The sequence below is a fragment of the Phaethon aethereus genome (genome assembly GCF_964289735.1).
Source record: "Phaethon aethereus genome assembly, chromosome: 16".
NCBI classification, from domain to species: Eukaryota; Metazoa; Chordata; class Aves; order Phaethontiformes; family Phaethontidae; genus Phaethon; species Phaethon aethereus.
In genome coordinates this window covers 5423919-5442046 of record NC_138592.1, presented here as the reverse complement: position 1 = coordinate 5442046, position 18128 = coordinate 5423919, and the positions used below count along the sequence as shown (strand labels likewise).

Below are 18128 nucleotides of genomic sequence, written 5' to 3'. Positions count from 1 at the left end.
GGAAAGTATGTTGGTGTGGAACATACTCATTTTTGTAGCTTTTGTTTTCAGTGCAGTTTGTTTATCTGAAAACAGAGATGGCAGCAGCCTGTGATCAGTCACTAAGACTTCTGCTTGTGTGCCTTCATGCACATATCTGAGTGATTCATTCCTTTCTGCTATTTATACCACTGTGATAATTAGTATTGTCATGAGAGAGTGCTGCATGTTTGCAGTTATCACATACAGCAATATAATGTGGTTCAGAATTTTTTTATGGCAAGATGTTTGCAATAATTGTGACCATTCCTGGTATTTTTGTTGTGTGTACTCAAGAATTGCAGGTCTTAAATTTGGGATATTAATGGTTAAAACTTTGTTAGTTTGTACTCTCTCTGCTTCTTTTGGAGAAGCTGAAGTAAGGTTTAATGGTCAAGGAAATGCAGGTTTCTCATTTCACGTGATGGTGGATAACTGCAGTTTGTCTACTACTGCATCTCTTAAAGAACATTTGATGGAATAAAATTTGTAAGGTTTTTGTTTGTTTGTTTGTTTAGGTAGCCTTAAAGGTAAATCAACAATTAGCTCAGTTTGAAAAGAGACCAGGGAGATAATTTTACCATGACTTGCACAGCTCCAGGTCTTTAGGAGCCTCTTTGAAGTTTTGCCATTGTTTCTAGTGTGAATTTGTTTGATGTCTAGCGATGTCTTTTGCATTAGGTGACTAACGTTTGATCCTTTGGCATGGATCTTTTTGCAAGTTCAGTTGCTACAAAATAAAAAATACGAGATTCTATTTTTCTATCAACTATCCAGTAAACTGTCTTTCTAGTGTAAAGCTGATAGAAACAGGGAAAAACTAGTTTTGTTTCTGATAGTGTTTGGTTATCTGTTTGTTTCTGGTGTTTGTTAATAGTCAACTTCTATGGTGGGAAGAAGTAAATATTGTTAAGCACTAAGGGGGTTTTGTGTTGCCCTTTTTTGGAAGAGGAACAAATTTTGTGCTGTCCTGAATGCACAGAAGAAAGCTAAAATTCTTATCAACCCTGATGGCTGGACATGGACTTTTTCATGGGTCAGCAAGGGGGATGGTTCATGATGGTTTTACCGTCCTGCTCCATCTAGTGGAACACTTAATTCTACATTACGGGCTGTTGAGCCAAAAATAAACCTTTGTACATTGCTGACAAATTACAAAGTTTTTTTTTTCCGAGATACCATTACTGTCTCCTTCTAAAAATATTTCATAATTCTAACATTTATTCAATTTAATAGTAAAGTATATAATATTGTTTTCTTGCAGGAGCTTTCTAATCGTTAGTTTTGGTAGTTCTTGTCCTTTCTGGCACTTTTGATCATGCAATGGCATTGTTTTTAATAACAGAACATGCAAAGTAGGAGTTTTTTAATGGGAAAATGTTCACTTGGAGGTTAACATCTTTTTGAAATGCTGAACTTTTTAAAATCATACTAAATTTTCAAGGGACCTGACAAAAATTACTTCCTGTAAAATCTGACATGATTGATACCTTGAAATTAACCTCATGAGCACACTCTAATAAAAAATGTAGCAAAGGCTTTATCAAGTGAAGACTATTTTCATTTGAATGTGCAAGCTACTGTCATTAGGGCTAATAGAAGTTAAAAAAGAAAGTTGAGCAAACTGTGTTGGAGTTGTCAGTTCTTTCAGAGTCTTGGATTCTAAACATTTTCCCCTTTTGAAGTCCCCGTTTAAAACAAGAAAGGCGTACTTAAAATGGAAGGTGGAGAAATGGCTTTTCTCTTTCAAGATCAATCCAGCTTCCAAAAACCCCTCCTTGCCCTTGAAAGTTGAATAAATTCTTAAATATTAGTGGACTTTTTCTTTGGCAAACTACTTCAAAATTCTAAATGTTTCTTGGTCACAAAAATTAACTTTTTATAGGTGTTCGTAGAATTTTTATTTTTTTTAAACTGTCACTTTTTGAAGTGTGAATTGCTTGGTGTAAAGTTTGTCTTGGTATGCGCTCATTTAACATTGTGCATTTTTAAAAAAATAAGCTTTTTTCACTCTTGGAAGTGAACACGGTTATGTATAGAAAGCTTTGCAAGGACATTCTGCTGAATGTTTAAAGATCAATTTTGTCTTTTAGGAGGGAGCAGCGAGGAGTGTGTATCTTACAAGGCTTTGCTTGGCTTTCAGAAATGTTAATACCAAAATGCAATTAATCCTGTCTCTGCCAACCCTGCCTGAAACGTATGCAGAGCTTCTTCAGGCATCTGGAAGAGGTCAGGGGCCGGTCCTCAGGGTGTGGGCACGTGGCAGGGCTTGCGGTCTCCTCGTGTGACGGCCGCTCCAGGCGGCAGGCTGCGGCAGCGCCCGGCATCCTGCCTGCCGTCTTCTGGGAACCCGTGCAAGTCCTTTCCCTCCTCTTATTTCCATCTTCTGTGAATGGTGTGATGCTGGCAGTGCGGTACTGGGAATGCCGTGAACTTGCCTAGTTCCCTTCTGTTCGATGTTGCCGCTTTTACAGGTCTGCTTTTCATGGATAACAACTGGTAGCTTCGAGTAGGCAGCTTAGCTTTTAGCTGTGGGCAGCTTTTGGCCTTTCCAGAGCGAAGGACTGTATGGCGTAGCTGCAGGATGCTGGAGCATCTTGAAAAGAAAGATGTTGGAGAGATGGAGGCTTAAACTCTTGCAGCGTTTGTCCTGGGGAAAGAAGGGAGGTAGCTGATGAGTCGGGGGCTCTCCCAGATGAACAAAGGGTGAGGGGAAAGCCACTTGTTGCTGCTCGTCGTTTCCCAGGAAAGTGGGAACAAAGGTAATTCTCAGCCTACTGTGCTGTATCTCCCTAACTCGAGTGTAGGTGTTTAGGGTCTGGAAATGGTATTTTTCACCTGCTCCTGAGCTGTAACTTTAAATACTACAATACTTCCTGCTGGCTCGCTAGAATTTTTCAGCGTCTCCCCATGAGAAGTTAACATTAATATGCACTATCATCATTGCTCCACCACGTTCCTGGTTGCATTGGCTCAGAAAAACTTCACCAAAAGCCACAGGTACCGTCCTGGCTTTCCATTTAACTGCGGTTGTGATCTTCGGCAGTGTGAAGCTGGGAGGCCTGCTCAGTAACCTCATCTGCCAGAGAGCCCTCCAGTATCCTGCCCTTCATCCTCAAGCGCTCTGGCCAAACGAAAATGTCACTTCAGAGGAACCCTGTTCTTTTTGAAAGAGTAGCTGCCTCTGCTCATCGTGAGCTTTACTGTACTTCCTGCCCAGGCATATTTGACAGTCTTGAAAGGCAGAGAAAGGAAAGGAGGCTGTTTCCCTTTTCTTAACTGGACTTGCTAAGTAATTAGTTTCAATTCTGCTTTTAGAACAGCATGATCTGCGAGGTTGTCACCAGTTTCTCTCTGAGGAGAATGTACTTTAGCTGTGAGGAGGGAGCATTATCTATGAGGAGATGAAATTTCATTGCTCTTGCATCTTGTGGGGACGGATACAGGAGAGAACGAATGTTTGTACTGAAGCTGCCATGTGATACCACTCTTGGCTAGTAATAAACAGAAGAATGCAGAGGTGTCTAGAACATAGAAAACACCAAACGGTGGTAGATGAATGTTTTACCATCCTTCATATTTCTTCCCTGAAGGCACAGGTTTGTGTTTTATTCAGAATCTATTATTTAATGTTAAGGATATAGTAGCCATTTCCACTGTAATGTGCCAAGAGCTGTTTGTCAAATATGTGCTTTCTGCCAAATACAAACAAACGTGATCTCTTTGAAATGCTGTTGTTGCTTAATACTTGTACCTCAATTTTCATTTGAGGAGCTCTGTTCTTAAAGCCTCACAAATACACAGCGGAGTAGTCAGAGCAAGTAGGACCTCTCCCATATGAATGTGCTGTTTGTGGCACGAGGGCATGGAGGATGGCAGCACTGTCCTGTGAGGTCTGACCCAAAGTCTGTGGATGTCCTGAAGAAAATCGCTTTGATGTCAGTAGCCTTTGGATTAGCTATGTAGCAAATCAAAAGCAAAGCCTGGGTACTTGAGCTTCCTAGTACTTTTTCTAGACTTGCTAATATTAGGCTGTACACAGAAATCCTTGAATTTTTGCTGTAGTTAGCCTTGGCCACCAGTTTGATTTTGTGCTTCATTGTTACGCTGTGCTTTCTCTGCGTATCTCCTAGCTGGCGCTTCCTGGTTTTGGCTGGATTGGAAAAGGAAATAATGTGAGAGACAGTCTTTGCAACCCATTTCACACCCTCCGATATCAGGAAGGGCTGGAAGTAGCATGAGGGAGCCCATTCTCACGCTATTTCCTGCCACCGGCCGCGACGGCTTTTCTCCTGCCGCCTGCCATTTCAGGGAAGGAGGAAGCACGGGGAGGTGGCTGGTCTAGGTGCAGAGTCGTGTTTCTCAAACTTCAGCACCAGCAGAGCCGCTCTCATAGCTTGAAACTGTGCCAGGCTGCTCCAGAAGAGTTTTAGGAAAAGTATTTTTTAAGATACTTGTTTTCAAAGTACTTATCAAAGGAAGGAGGGGAGTGCAGCTATTAGCTGACTGCTCTGTAGGGCTGCCGAAGAATCAAGCAGATGTGGACGCGCCGTTTTCTTCAGTTCTAATTTGTTATGGGTTGTAAATTCTTTCTATTTTTATTACGATTTATGGTGTGTTTTATTTCTGGATTTGCTGACTTTGAGAGAGCAATTAAGAACCCTGATCTGAGCACTTAATGATTTTCTTCCATGTTGATTTCAGTTCATGACAAAGTTGCCTTCATGGCATGTGTAGTAAAGTGCATTTGCTGAAAGTCTCACCTTTTTAAATAAGTGGCTGCTTTATCAGTGGTACTACTGCTAGCCTAGTTTCTTATTCATATTATTTATTACTTTTTTTTTTTTCCTTTTTACTTTCTTTCCACTCGATGTGATTTTGACAGAGTAGTTGCTCATCGCCTCCAGCTCTGCATATTCACATTCAACAGGACAGGAATTTCCCTGGCCTATATTCCTGGCATACATGAGCTTCTTACGGACATTAACAATTACATTAAACATTCCCGTGAGGAAGAATAATATTCATGTCCCCTTTCACTGATCTAAAACTGATGAGCTTGCCTACTGCTGTGTGAATTCTTTGGCGAGCCAGAGAATAGACCCAGATCATCTAACTCCTAATGCTTAATCTTGATTACAAAACCCACCTTACTTTATTCCAGAGCACTTCGACATAACTGAATTAGGGTCTTCTCCCTACTTCTCAGCCTGAGGGAACAGAGGATCATGTTTTAAACAAGGTTAAATTTCGATCTAGAAAAAAATACAGCCCAGGTTATATTTTCTCTGCAGAAATAGGTTGCTGTAGATGGTGGGAAGCACAGTAACTCCTGTCTTTGCATGATTTTAGTGAAGTCACTACCAACAAAATGAGTCCAAATATATAAGTAGCTGAATTATACCTAACCGCTCCGTGTGTCTGCCCTATCTTGCTGACGGTCGATGGCAGGGATGTGCCTGCTGGCAAGTGCTGTGAAAACCAGATTACCTAAATTTAGCCAATAAATGGATTATGAATCTAACACATGTTCCCACTGTTGTCACAGCTGATCATAAATTCATAATTTCAAGCTACACTCAACCCCAGATAAAATTCTCTGTCTTCAAAATAAATTACATCCCGGTATGAAGCAAGATAAAACAAAAGGTGTCCTGGAATAGCTTGCCTGAGACTTACGAATTAGGAGCACCGATAAGTGAAAGTACTAAAAACGATGAGCCGTAATGGCAGAAAGACCTTTACAAATCCAAAATGTGAGTAACTTAAGAAGTCATACCACTGGCTTTTGAGGTCTCTGCGATGCCCACTGCATCATTCTGGACTATTGTGAAAGGGTTTGACTGTTTGCTCCAGGGATCCGATTTCTGCCTCCACTTTCACTCACTCTGCCACTTGTAACCCCCCTTCCCCACACCCACCACCTTTATTCATTTGCCACTTGTATTTCTCCTTTGTTCCACACATCTGTTAATGTGTCGGTTCCTTTCTGGCCTTTTGGCTGCAGATGCAACTTCCTTTCCGTGTCTGGTTCTAAATATTAGGCATTTGCCTTCAGCTGGAGGCAGGGCTGACCTGATCTGAAGAGCATGAATGAGCTGGGTTGGAACTTCTTCCCCAATTTCTTGGTCCAATCCTGCATCCAGATAGTCACACTTCACCTTTTAGTTTAAGTGTATCACTTTCTAACACCTGCAAGAGTTAAGGATAGACCCTCGTGCAAATGTTTATGGATGCCTGATGTAATGGAAATGGATGTTCATTTCTCAACGTTTGCTTCCATGTTCAAATGGAGCATTTTCTCATACAACAGCTGTTTCTTTGTTTCAGTTACAAATTCACACGCACAAAATTTGCTCAGGTTAGGCACATGCTTGCTCAAGAGTATTTTTGAAACTTTGGCATGAATGTTACCATATCATTTAAATAAAATCTGTTCATAAAATAGTAACTTTCCTCCATGATCATAGTAGACATCCACGTGATTTGTTCAGTAGACTGCTGTTTTCCTCTGACAGGTCAGTTTCATTTTGAATGGCAAAAGCACATGAAGACAGTGCCATGAGAGCAGGACTAAATAACAAGCATATTGACATTTTAGTTAGCCAGTGAAGAATCTGTTGAGTCCACTTGGTATTTTGCTCAGGAGGTATCTCTTGGCTAATATTTTACTTTAATAGTCTGCTTTAAAACCAAAGTTGATGTTATCGAAGAATGTGAATGTATGAGTAACTAAACTACTACTGTATAAACCGAAGAATGATGAAGTTTCGTAAGATAATTCTGTACTAAATGGACTTGGCTACAGTTCAGAATTCTGCAAAGTTGTTCTGTAGCTCAATATTTCGATGGTTTGCCTATACCCATAAACTTAATTAACACAGAGTTAAAAATAATTCACTGAAGAGAGTAACAGATTCCTTGTTACTAGTGGTAAAAATGAAAAACTGTGTTGTTTGATAAAGAATATTATGCTTGCATCACCATATTATTTTAAACATTTTAATAAATGAATAATACAGATAAATGACAAAATGTGCATAAGCCCTGAGACTTCTGTTTCAAAAAGAGGAAATAAAATAATCTCGAGCTTTTTTAAAGCAAACATCAGACACATATTTTTGTAATTGCTTTCAAGTCTGTTTGGTTCAGTAGTATTTGGACTTCTTAGTCAACATATTTCTGATACCTATCCATGCTTCTCCTTTGTTTTTTGTGGCACGGGTCTCTGCAAACTTACAAATTCAAATGTAGTGGAAATTTTTTGCGGGTGAAGGGGAAGAGTTGAAATGCAATACAGCAGGAGATGGAAAAGAAGCCAAAACATTCTTACTAAGTTCTGCATTTTAATGGCAACAGGTTCTCCGTTCCCTCCCACTCTTTCATTTTCCTGTCCTCAAAGTTTTTGTTGTGGCATTAATTAATAGTGTGCGAGATATGCTAGAAATAGATCTGAAAAAATGTCTTTTGTCTGCTGAGGCTTTTGGAAGAGATGCTGTGAATATTGTGTTGGTCTCTTGCTCTATTGACGGGGACAAGTTTGTGATAGAACGGGCATTAGTGAACGGGGTAATTAATGAACAGAATGAGAATTAGCAAAGAGTTGAACCTGGCGGGGTGCTTATTCTGCGGATAACTGTGGGATTTGTATACATGTGTATACCCAAAGCTAAACCTGTCTGGAGTTAGTTATGCAAAACAGTTCAAGAGTTGCCACCTTGAAAAGTAGTGTTTCCAAGTTTTAATCAAGATGGTCTTTGAAATCCTTTCCATATAGTCATTAATGCAAAGACGTGTTTAGAGGATGGGGTCAGATGCTTTGAGATGATGTGTAGGGTTGATTTTTGTTGATTATTTTGGTTGATTATTTGCTAAGCTTTGAGACTTCATAAGTCATTTCCCATGTAATTAAAATGACCAATATTTTTCAAACAACTAACACATTAGTAAACAAGATTTCATGTATGCATTCGAAGCCCTGACTTAATGCGCAATCCATTTAGAGTGATTAATCAGTGGTGTTATAACTTGACACAAAATAATTTATTCAAGAAATTAGTATGTCATATTGTTACACAAGTTCATTAAATGCAGCTATTAACATAGCATTACTATGCAATTTTGTTTTTCTTTCATGATTGTGAAGATTAAGAACAATTCAATGGTCTGGATTCATCCTTACAGGAACTCTCTTAAAGTAGATGGAGTTTCTCCTCCTGTGAGTTAATGAATTAACAACAGGTTTCACAAATATCACTGGATTCCTTGGTGTTCTGCTGAGCAGCCTTTCATCCTTTAAGCGATGCCATGCGTTCCTGGACTGAGGGGATTTCACTATTGTAGTAAAGGCAGTGTCGGGATACCAGTGCAAAGCTGATAAACACATAATTGGTGCATTTACTGCAAGACAGGCCCAATGTTTGATGAGGTTTGTCATGTTCAGAAAGTCAGACAATTGGCAGAGCTACGTAACTGCTGAAAGCTAAAGATTCTTCGTCTTCCCTTCGCTGTGTGTGGATCTTGCAGATGGTGCTGCCCTTTTTTCTGTATTTTGTTTTTTTATTTTCATTAGGCAGAGAATACTTTTTTTTATGGTGGGGAAAATGCAAGAAACTCACCCTAAAAATAACTCTGCTGCAGGTGAAACTTCTCCTGTCATCTCAGTTGTCAAAAAAAAATACGCATACTTTGAGTAAATTTGAAGCAGTAAAATAGTAGATGATTGTGTACACAGTAATCCTTAAATCCTCTCGTTTTTGTGAACACAGGTAGCAGTCAGTCTGTGTGTTACAATGAATTAGTTAGGATGAGAAGTTAAAATAAGTGTAAAAACCATAGCTGTCAAGTGTTGAGAATCAATCAAAGCGACTGTTAAAACTCGTATTAATTCCTGAGAATAAATTTTCATTCACCCTTTCCTCCCATGCTTTTGCAGCCTCCCTTTGTGCAAACAGAAAAAGCTCTGAATGAAGTTTGTTTTGAGCTGTGAGTCAAACAAACAATTCAATATGATTCAGAGACAAGCGGAATAAGAGACTTCCATACGGGCTGGAGCAGCCTTCACTAGGAATCCCTCCGGCTGGAGGAAGACCTGTGGGCACAAATACACCTTTATAAAGGCTTGAGGAAATGAGAAAGAGCGTGGGGCTGATTGCGTCATTTTTGCATTACCTACGTAACAGCCAGGCTGGCGTGCCCTGGGTGGATGTGGTGGTAGGAGTGCCGCGCAGCTGATGAGGGCTGCGGGGCGCTGGCAGGGGGGACCCCTCGGCTCGGGCTGCTGCTGCGGAAGCCGCAGCGAGTGCCGCTCCAGCAGGAGGCGGCTGGCCGCGGGGGTGTGCTCCTCCAGGCGCGCCGAGAGCCGCCACCGTGGAGCAGGTGTGACCGGTATTTTTAGGATTTTGCAGTTTACTCGCCTTGGTAGCTGCTGGAGCTTTTTGCCTGACCTTGGGATCTGCTGTTTCTGACGTTTGCCGTCAGCAAGCACGACAGCTTTTGGAGCATGGGGGGTTGTTTGGTTTGGGTTTTTTGGTTTTTTTTTTTGAGAGCTCTTATCACTCGTGTTGTATTGCTGCAGAAAAGGAACATTTCAAGATTAGAAAAGGACAATTAGGAGAATACTTTTATCAAACTAAGACCTAAAAAGATATTGTAAAACCTCATTAAAGACTTGCTTTAAAAAAGGAATTAAAAGCAACAGTGTTCTGAAAGATAGGAGGCAACAGAAAATTTCTGGTACAAGGATGAAATGAGGCCAGTACATTTGCTGGCACAATGTGAAAGCGCCAGGTTCGATTCCCAATTATTCCCTGGGCTGCCGCAGTGCAAATACATCACTGCCGGTCCCAGGGAGAGGGAGCACGTTGAGCAAGCCGTTGACTTGCATGTTCTGTCCCTCCTTTTCGTCTTCTGTGAACTCCACCATTTGATAACAGACCGAAGTCTTTCCTTCACTGGGGACTTAAATTTCTTTTGTCTGGGTGCTTGCCTACCTTCACAGGTGTTGCTGAACTTACTGTTTTTGAGAGATCACTGACAAAGGTGTCTGCAGTACATTTGGTGTAAATATACCAGCAGGCTGAAAAGTTTATTGAGGCCATTTGCTTGCATGCAGAGAACATGGTCATAAAATCCTTACTTCAGGAGGGGCAGGCTGAAAACTAAAGAAAATACATTAAGCTTGAACGAGTTTATCAAACTGAAGCTGAACTTAACTATTCTTTAAGTTGTTTTTTTTTTTATAGTATGTGACTGAGTTCTAAATAAACTGAAAGAAATTGTTAGCTAATTTTACGTGTGATTAAGAGTAATTTTGTAAGCAGGATGTCATTGACAGGTTTTGTGATTTGAAATACCCTTTTTTAACTGATTACTCTGTAGTATATTATACGTTGATATTGTAGCTGAAATATAATTCTGTGTTAACTATATTTTATATTGTGGTACACAAATTAAGTCTCCTAGTAGGGTATGTACCGTTACGGCTAAATTGTAGTGTATTCATTATGCGAGTGAGGGTTTTCAGTGTCTGGATGGTAATTTGCACTTGAAACGCGTTGGCTGCCCGGCACATTTTCTGTGAAGGCTGTGAAGTACCTTGGGTACTCTGCAAGGTTCCCCTTCCCCCAAAGTGCTAATGTAAACTGCAGCTGGAGTAAAAACTAGCAAGGACTATTTTTAGCAAGGCTGCTGCAGCTGGGGGAGGGAAAGAGCCTTGGGTGCTGGAGGAGGGTCTGCCAAAGGAGCGGGGTGCTGGTGGGAGCCCATCCAGCCCGGTTCAGGTGGCCGGCTGTATGGTCTTTGCTGAGAGATGGGTGTTTTTACAACTAAAAACAAAAACAAAAACAAACCCAAAACCAACCAAACAAAAAAACACCACAAAAAAACAGGGGGGAAAAAACCCCACACAAACAAAACAAAACCAAACCAACAAAACAAAAAACCCCCCACCAAACTTCTGAAGCCTAAATAAGTTTTACAAATAAATGACAATAGCAATATACAGGCAAAGTCCCCACAAATTCTGTTGATTTGCCATTTTTGTTCATACATTGCCAATGTTGGTAATACTTGCAAAGTTGTTGAAGACCACATCTGGAACACTCTGTCCACCACTTTTGCTATTAAGGCATCTCAGTTGGATTTTAATTACTCATTTATGATGTTATAAATTCAGGGATGCTGTGAAAAAGTTAGGCAGCTTGAAGCTTCATGTATGGCAAGACACTCTTCTTATATAGCTTCACAAAGAATGTGGCTGCTCTCTGGATATTCTTTCATCAAATTGAGTCTCAAGAGTGAACCAATCCTTGCTGGAGTCTAGTAACTGTTATCTTGGTCTTTTCATTAGCTCTGCCGATTGGTGTGTGTGCCACAAAGAACAGATTTTGCAGTTAAGGTGTACCATCTCAGGTCTTTTCTTGGTTTAGCCTGAATGGCTTCTCTTCACCATTTCTGCAGGAGGACTTCACTGTTCACCTCTGTTCCATGGAGCTGAACTGCTTTAGGATCCACACATACTGTAATCAAGGGCCAGACTTGAGTGAAACTTAGTTTACTGGTTTGTTGATTTGATTTTGGATAGTGTGAGGTTTTAAATAAAATCAGATGAGTGAAGGATATTATTGTTCAGTCTTTCATGGTACTAATGCCAAGAAGTATTGCAATGTCATCAAGAATCTTGCCAGAATGAAGTGGTTTTGTAGAAGGAGTGAGAGGGTGGATTTAGAGAACTTGTCCTGTCTTACCAGCACAGATGATATATTCCCCAAATGGGCATTCCAGACACTAGGATCCTGCTATGTCACATCAAAATGTAGATACGGTATGTTGCCTGTGTATTTTCAATGCTAACTCTAATACTTTACCCCTATTGTTAAAAGTTTGTTTCAAAAATAAGGCGTACAGTATGTATGAAGTGTGAAATAGTCTTACGTGATGTTACAAGTATAAAATACTCATTATTGTCACAGTGTGTTATCAAGGGAACCAGTAATTAAAATACCTAGTTTTAAAGAGCTAGTTGGAAAAGAGTGTGTCAGACTATAACTTAATTTATTGTGAGTTATGTGGCTTGTCAGTGAATTTGCAAATACCGATATACTCCATGTTGTGAATTCCTCCGTGCTGTCAGAGCTCCTTGCTAGGCAAGATCCTTGACCCTTCACCATTGCTTCTGGAGTACTTCACTGTCCCCCTCTCCTCCACGGAGCTGAACTGCTCCAAGATCCAAGCAGTTCGTTACCATTCCTCGTTTTCACCAGCTCTCTGCAGACATGACGTTTCGGTTTTCCTCCCCACCTTCTCCTCTCTCGGGCGGGTTGCAAGTCGTGCGGCTGCACAGAGGCATTCCCAGCTCGTAAGGAGGGTGACTGTGGAACGGGCAGGGGAAAACAGGGCAAGGCAGGACTGGACAGGTCAAAGCAGAACTACGTTCATTAAACTAAAAAAACCCACCAAACCCCGAACCTGGCCCTCAATCAATTTTTAGGATCAGAAAGGTGTTCAGCCATTTCCCAGTTTCAATCTGATTGGAGCCAAGCCTTACCAGACGCATGGGAAGCTGTAGCTTCACTGCTGCTTAATTGCTTTGTGTTTAAAAGATAATTAGGAACTTTATTTAAAAATAGTAACTTTAGTGTTCAGTCCATTAAATTTGTCACCAAGGTATTTTCATTAGACTCCCAGCTGTTTTCTTATTGGAATTGTGAACTAAAAATAGGTGGGATTTCTGCTGTTCTGTGCAGAGGCTGGTACCTCCATTTCAGCTCTGACTTTCCCTAATGATGTGAAATGTGTTTGTTTCCCTCGGAGCTTTCTTCTGCGCTGTATTTAAGAAGGTCCTGCTAATTATGCCAAAATTGTGCGCTGTGGTTTTCTGATAAAGTCACGTGGCTGTACAGAATATGAAACTGATTTCCCTCAAGACAAGTCTTACAAATGAAAGATTAGTGCCGCACCCAGTACATTTTTCTTTTTTCACCAGTCTGTAAGAGATGTTTGCAATAATTCAACAAATACCTTTTAAAAGCAAACAAACAAACGCTAATGAACACAGGTTTGTTACTATTATTATGAGGGGTGTGATTTACCCTCTCAGCGCAGTTCTCATGAGCAGTCCCTTTGTTGCACATAATTGAAATCACAGTGTAGATTGTGAGATAAAGTGACAATTACCATGTTTATATTGTATGAAACATAGTGTTCTTTTGAAACAAAACTCTGTAATTAGCAGAATCTGTACAAGCATATGCTGCTTTTATACATATATGGATTACAGGGCGAAGCAGGTTGTGGTGTCCACGTTTAAGTAGTGTATCTTTTAAATTCTGAACTGTTGCACATTTATTCCTGATACCCATACCACAAAGCATCATAATGGATGAATGCTAGGCATGCAGAAAACTGAAACAGCTTTTTACTCTGTAGAGTTAGACACATGTCTGCGTAAATGTATGACAGTTTCCCTGCATACTTACTTAGAAATCAGTAATACATTAGAAAAGTTCAATTTTTCAATTTTGAAGTTAGTTGAAGATTTTTTTTTTTTTTTCCTTCCTTGAGGTACCTTTTGACTGGAACTCCACTAAATATCTGCGGCTTACACTGATCAAAATGGGTATAGGTAACAGGAGGAAGCTTACTGCAGAGCCGTGTGGGGCTTGGGTGGCTGGGTTTTTCCTTTTTAAAGGCTTGGTGTTTAGAGCCACAATCGAGAAAGTCAGTGACCCGAATGTAAATTATATTGGGCTTTTTTCTTTTCTTTTTTTCTTCCCTGTTCTATTGTCTTTAAGCAAAGAAACAGAAAATCATAAGACGTGTTAATAAAACAGAGGTGTCTCAAATGGAAGTGGGTTCATTCGAAGGAGGGTATTTTTCTTTTTTAATTAAAATTAAGGATATGCTTATCTAGAGAAGTACACCAATGATAGCCCTTTAAAACCTGTATTTAGATGCAGCATATTGCTCTGGCATGGTTTATTAGCGTCTCAGATCTTTTTTAATTTTCTCATCTGCTTGTCGGCAGTCTGTTCCTTGGACTTCCTCTGTGTGTGTATTTGTACAAAGAAGATAACTGTAGTTTTACAAGCTGAAGCTGTAGGAGCTAAATGTGGGCGGGATGGGGTGAGAGAAAAGTGCCATATTGAGCTCTGCACCTGTCACTGGTTTTGAGCATCACAGTCAATACAGGGCAGCTAGTGTGTGCAAGATGCTGCAAAAATGTCTTAGGCTGGAAAACAGAAGAAAACAGAGAATGGCTATATTTAGTAGTTGCATATTATGAACTTCTGTGTAATACATCAGTTGCTGCACTTGGGCACCCTTTTTTGGTGAATCTAATAATTTGCTGCTGGGTAGAGGGAGTGGCATTAAAATATTGTGTGATAAAAGCTGTTTCACATATGGTTATAATATTTATAGACTATATATAAAGTACCTGATACAGTGTAAGTCATGTAAGAACACACCTCCTTTTCACCAGAACCACTGAGCTTTCTCTCCAGACTTTCTCCCCGTCTGACCCATCTGATCTGAGTCTCTTCCACCTTGCAGTCTTTGCTGCTGTTCTCAGTGTAAACCATGATCTGGAAACTCTAATTATAGTAACACAGAACAAATAGAAATCCTGAAATTGTCATCAGCACTCTTAAATCGCAGAGTTTCTAGCTACAGGTATGAGAGCAATAGGTGAGCCAGTCCAGGCTGCAGCTGGGTCAGGATCGTTCCACCAGAGCTGCTGCGCGCTTCTGCTTCCTAGCACAGCTCTGGATTGCACGTTTGTTACCAGACACGTGGGCTGTGAATGTCAGATGCCCGCTAAGTTTTAGGCACATATTTGAACCAAGACTGCAACGCTGAAGGGTGCTGTACATTATTTAGTGCTCCTTGGCAGTAAGACGTCATAAGAGGGTTGCTGGGTTTGTGTCTTTGTGCAAAATAATAGACTTTGATATTGAGCACAGCTTGGTAAGGGCAGCCAAAGCCCCAGCTGGTTCATATGGGTTCCCATATGTTGATGTGGGAATATGCACTACATTTGGGGAAGAGAAATAGCTTCTTAGACCCCTTCTCATCTTTCCCAGTGCAGCAATTCTGCCCATGATTTTCAGTGTCTGTTTTAGTTCCATTCTTCTCCCAAGACTGTTTAAATGTTGCTTTCATGTAGAAGAGAAAATTTTTAATCTGTTAATAAATAATTCAGGTTTAGCTTTTCAACAATTTAAAATGCAAACATGAGAGACTGCCCTCTGCAGACAAAGAGATGGTCAAGGTGTGTGTGTCCTCTACTGGGATCTTACGGCTTTTAGTCATCCAGTGAGTGGAATTTGGAAATTTTCTGGAACTTGAATGCACCCCTTGGACTCTGAGTTTGGCTTTTCTTTCCCTTGGAGTCCGTGCTGCCTGGTTGTGATTGGAGGAGGGTGAGGAGTCCACCCACTTGTGGTGCAAAAATAAGATGTTATTCATAGCTTTGTGATACTTTCTTTTCAGTGTAATAAAATAAAAAAGCATAAACTAGCATCATTGGGGTTCCAGAATTAATGCCCGCTGAGATGAAATTCTTTTCCACCTCTCAGTGTGTTTGTTTCATGCTACCTGCACAGGTAGAGCTCACCGCACGATTTTGTACTTGCTTCACAACCATAATGGCTAGAATCTTTCTCCTTCCCCAATCCCCTGAGAAAGTGGGGCTAAAGTTAGAGTTTCCTGAGAATGTGTCAGTAATTTAACTTAGCAGGGTTTTGTACTGTGTATACCTCAGCGCAGAGGTTCTCCTCAGCCTCGGTAGAAGAGCGGTTTGTGGTCAAGGCTCTGGCACTGCCTGGGAGCAGAGAGACCCATGTCAGAGGAGAGGATGGGGCTGTGGGAGAAGACTCCCTGCCCAGGCATTCTCAGTCCTTGGCCTCTGGGTAAAGTCCGCTGACAAGGAGGCCAGCGAGGGCGGTGCGTCTGTGTCACCTTCAGTACCTCCTGAATCTTAATATGCTCCTGAGTATAAGGTTCCATTTCACGATAGAGCTATCTGTTCTGCTGTTGAGGATTTTTAAAGTTATAAAGCTGAAATAATTATGTTCTATGAATAATATATTTAGTAATTGTTCAGGTAATTACAACACTTTTTTGTAACTGTAATAAATAGAGTCAATAAAGCTAATTTAAAAGAAATAATTCCACCTGAAGCAGCTGCGTTATGACTTCCTCATTGTAACATTGTCTCAAGCTAATTAGAGAATAAGGGATTTTAAAAGTCCTTCCAAAATTTCCCCTCGCCGCCTTTTTCCTGTGCACTCACCCAGCAACTCTTTCTCGCACGTGCGCATCCATCACCCACGCGCATCCCTGCGCACTTGCTCCAGCCCTGTCTCGGTGCCGTGTTCCTCGGCACCTGACCGCTCGTCTGCGAGTCGGAACTGCGACGGAAAACCTCTCTCTGCCAAAAGCAGCAGACGTGGCTCTGGGCTGAGAGAGGAAACAGGCTAAGGTTGTGCCTTGTCAGGGATTTTACTTTTCCTGTGCACACTTCGTTCTCTAAATTCTCTGTTACTTTAATCTTAAAAGCGCGCAGCTTAGAAAAGTCCATGTTAAGGCCACGCCTCTGAGAAAAGGAAAAACTGAAATGTGAGCTGCTGCAAGTTGTCTGAAGCGTCGGCCTGAGCAGGTATTAACAGGTAGCGCTGCGCAGACACTGACGGCCGTTCAGTCCCCAGTGCCTGCCGCAAGCATCACGTGCGATGCTGGTGTAAAAGAAATGAAACATTTGAGCGTCCTATGTGCAGGATAACAGTCAAAATTACTGCCTTTTTGCAAAAGACCCCAACTTCCTAAAACACTGAACAAAAAATCTCAGTTGGGATGGTGCCTAAGTAGGCAAAATTCCAGCGTTGGACTTACGTTCTTGCATGTTAAACAGGTGTATTTAAATAAGGCAGTGAAGTCCTCCCTACCACCCTGCTCAAAACCCAGCAGCGGTTTGTCCTCCCAGTGTTTGGGGCTCATCTGGGGCCTAATTCCTTCCCTGAGCTATCACTGCTTCCCTAGTTCCTGCGGAAATTCAGTCCTGGGATCAGAATTCCTTTTCTGTCACGTGAGAGCATGTCAGCTCCGCCCACCTCCGTCTCTAAAACTTCTGTTAAACATTATGTTGCCCATTTTTCAGATAGCGGCTGGAGGAGTGTCTGGTTCTGTAATTCTCAGTGTTTGGGGCTTAGGTTATACAAGCCACACACAAGCTGAAAAATGTGGGAACTGCCTGAACCTCTGATTTGTTCATTTTTGCAGCTAGCTCTGTTTCTTCAAATTACGGAAACTAGTATGAAGTATTAGTTTATTAATTCTTTTATCATCTGAAAAACGTGGTGCAAATACCAATAAATAATGCTTATAAAGCATTTTGTGGCTGTCAGATAGTATGGTTTTACTCCTACTTCAGATCTAGCTCTTTGGTTGTCTCTTTTTTGTTTTGTTACTATCTGGCTGTGGTTTTTGGTCCCAGTTGTCGAGGGAGCATGGTTTTATTAACATTATAAATTATTAACATAATTTTTATTTTATTTATTACTGATGTCACTGATTTTGTCCAAATACTGCGATTTTAAAATTTTATGTAGGTGATGGTCTTTATCAACTGAAAGCAATTCTACTGATTTGATGGCACTGGAGGGAGCTAAAGACCATGAGGACAAGGTTCATATAAATACTTTGTTGAAACACAATGAAAGGATATCCCATTAGGTTCACCTGTTTTAATTGCTCAGAGCAGCCTACGGTAGGGGACATACAAAATGCATAGGTTGTTGCCGTATTAAAAATGGCATCCGAAATTGAAGCAAGCATTCATTTGCTGATTTGAATGCAAAGATACTGAGGGGGTTTCAAACAAATTTATATATTGTAGAGGCACTCTTTAATTCCATTAAAAATTATTCATACTGATTTTTGCCTAAATGACTTCGCTTAAACAGTCTCCTTAGCCTAAGTTAGCCGCAAATGTTCTTAATCCTGTCTAAGAAGTTCTGTATTGCACCTGATTGATTTAAACAGATTTTGAGAAATCATTAAATTTAAAGTTTCTCTCCAGGTTTGGCCCCCACAGAGCACAGGAGTGCTGA

General features: G+C 40.8%; 1 protein-coding gene across 2 annotated transcripts in view; it reads left to right on the top strand.

Moving 5' to 3' along the window:
• Positions 1-18128, top strand: part of GNAS (GNAS complex locus) — a gene marked incomplete at its 5' end in the record, with an annotated part of 154168 nt that overhangs the window by 116770 nt on the left and 19270 nt on the right. The window lies entirely within an intron of this gene.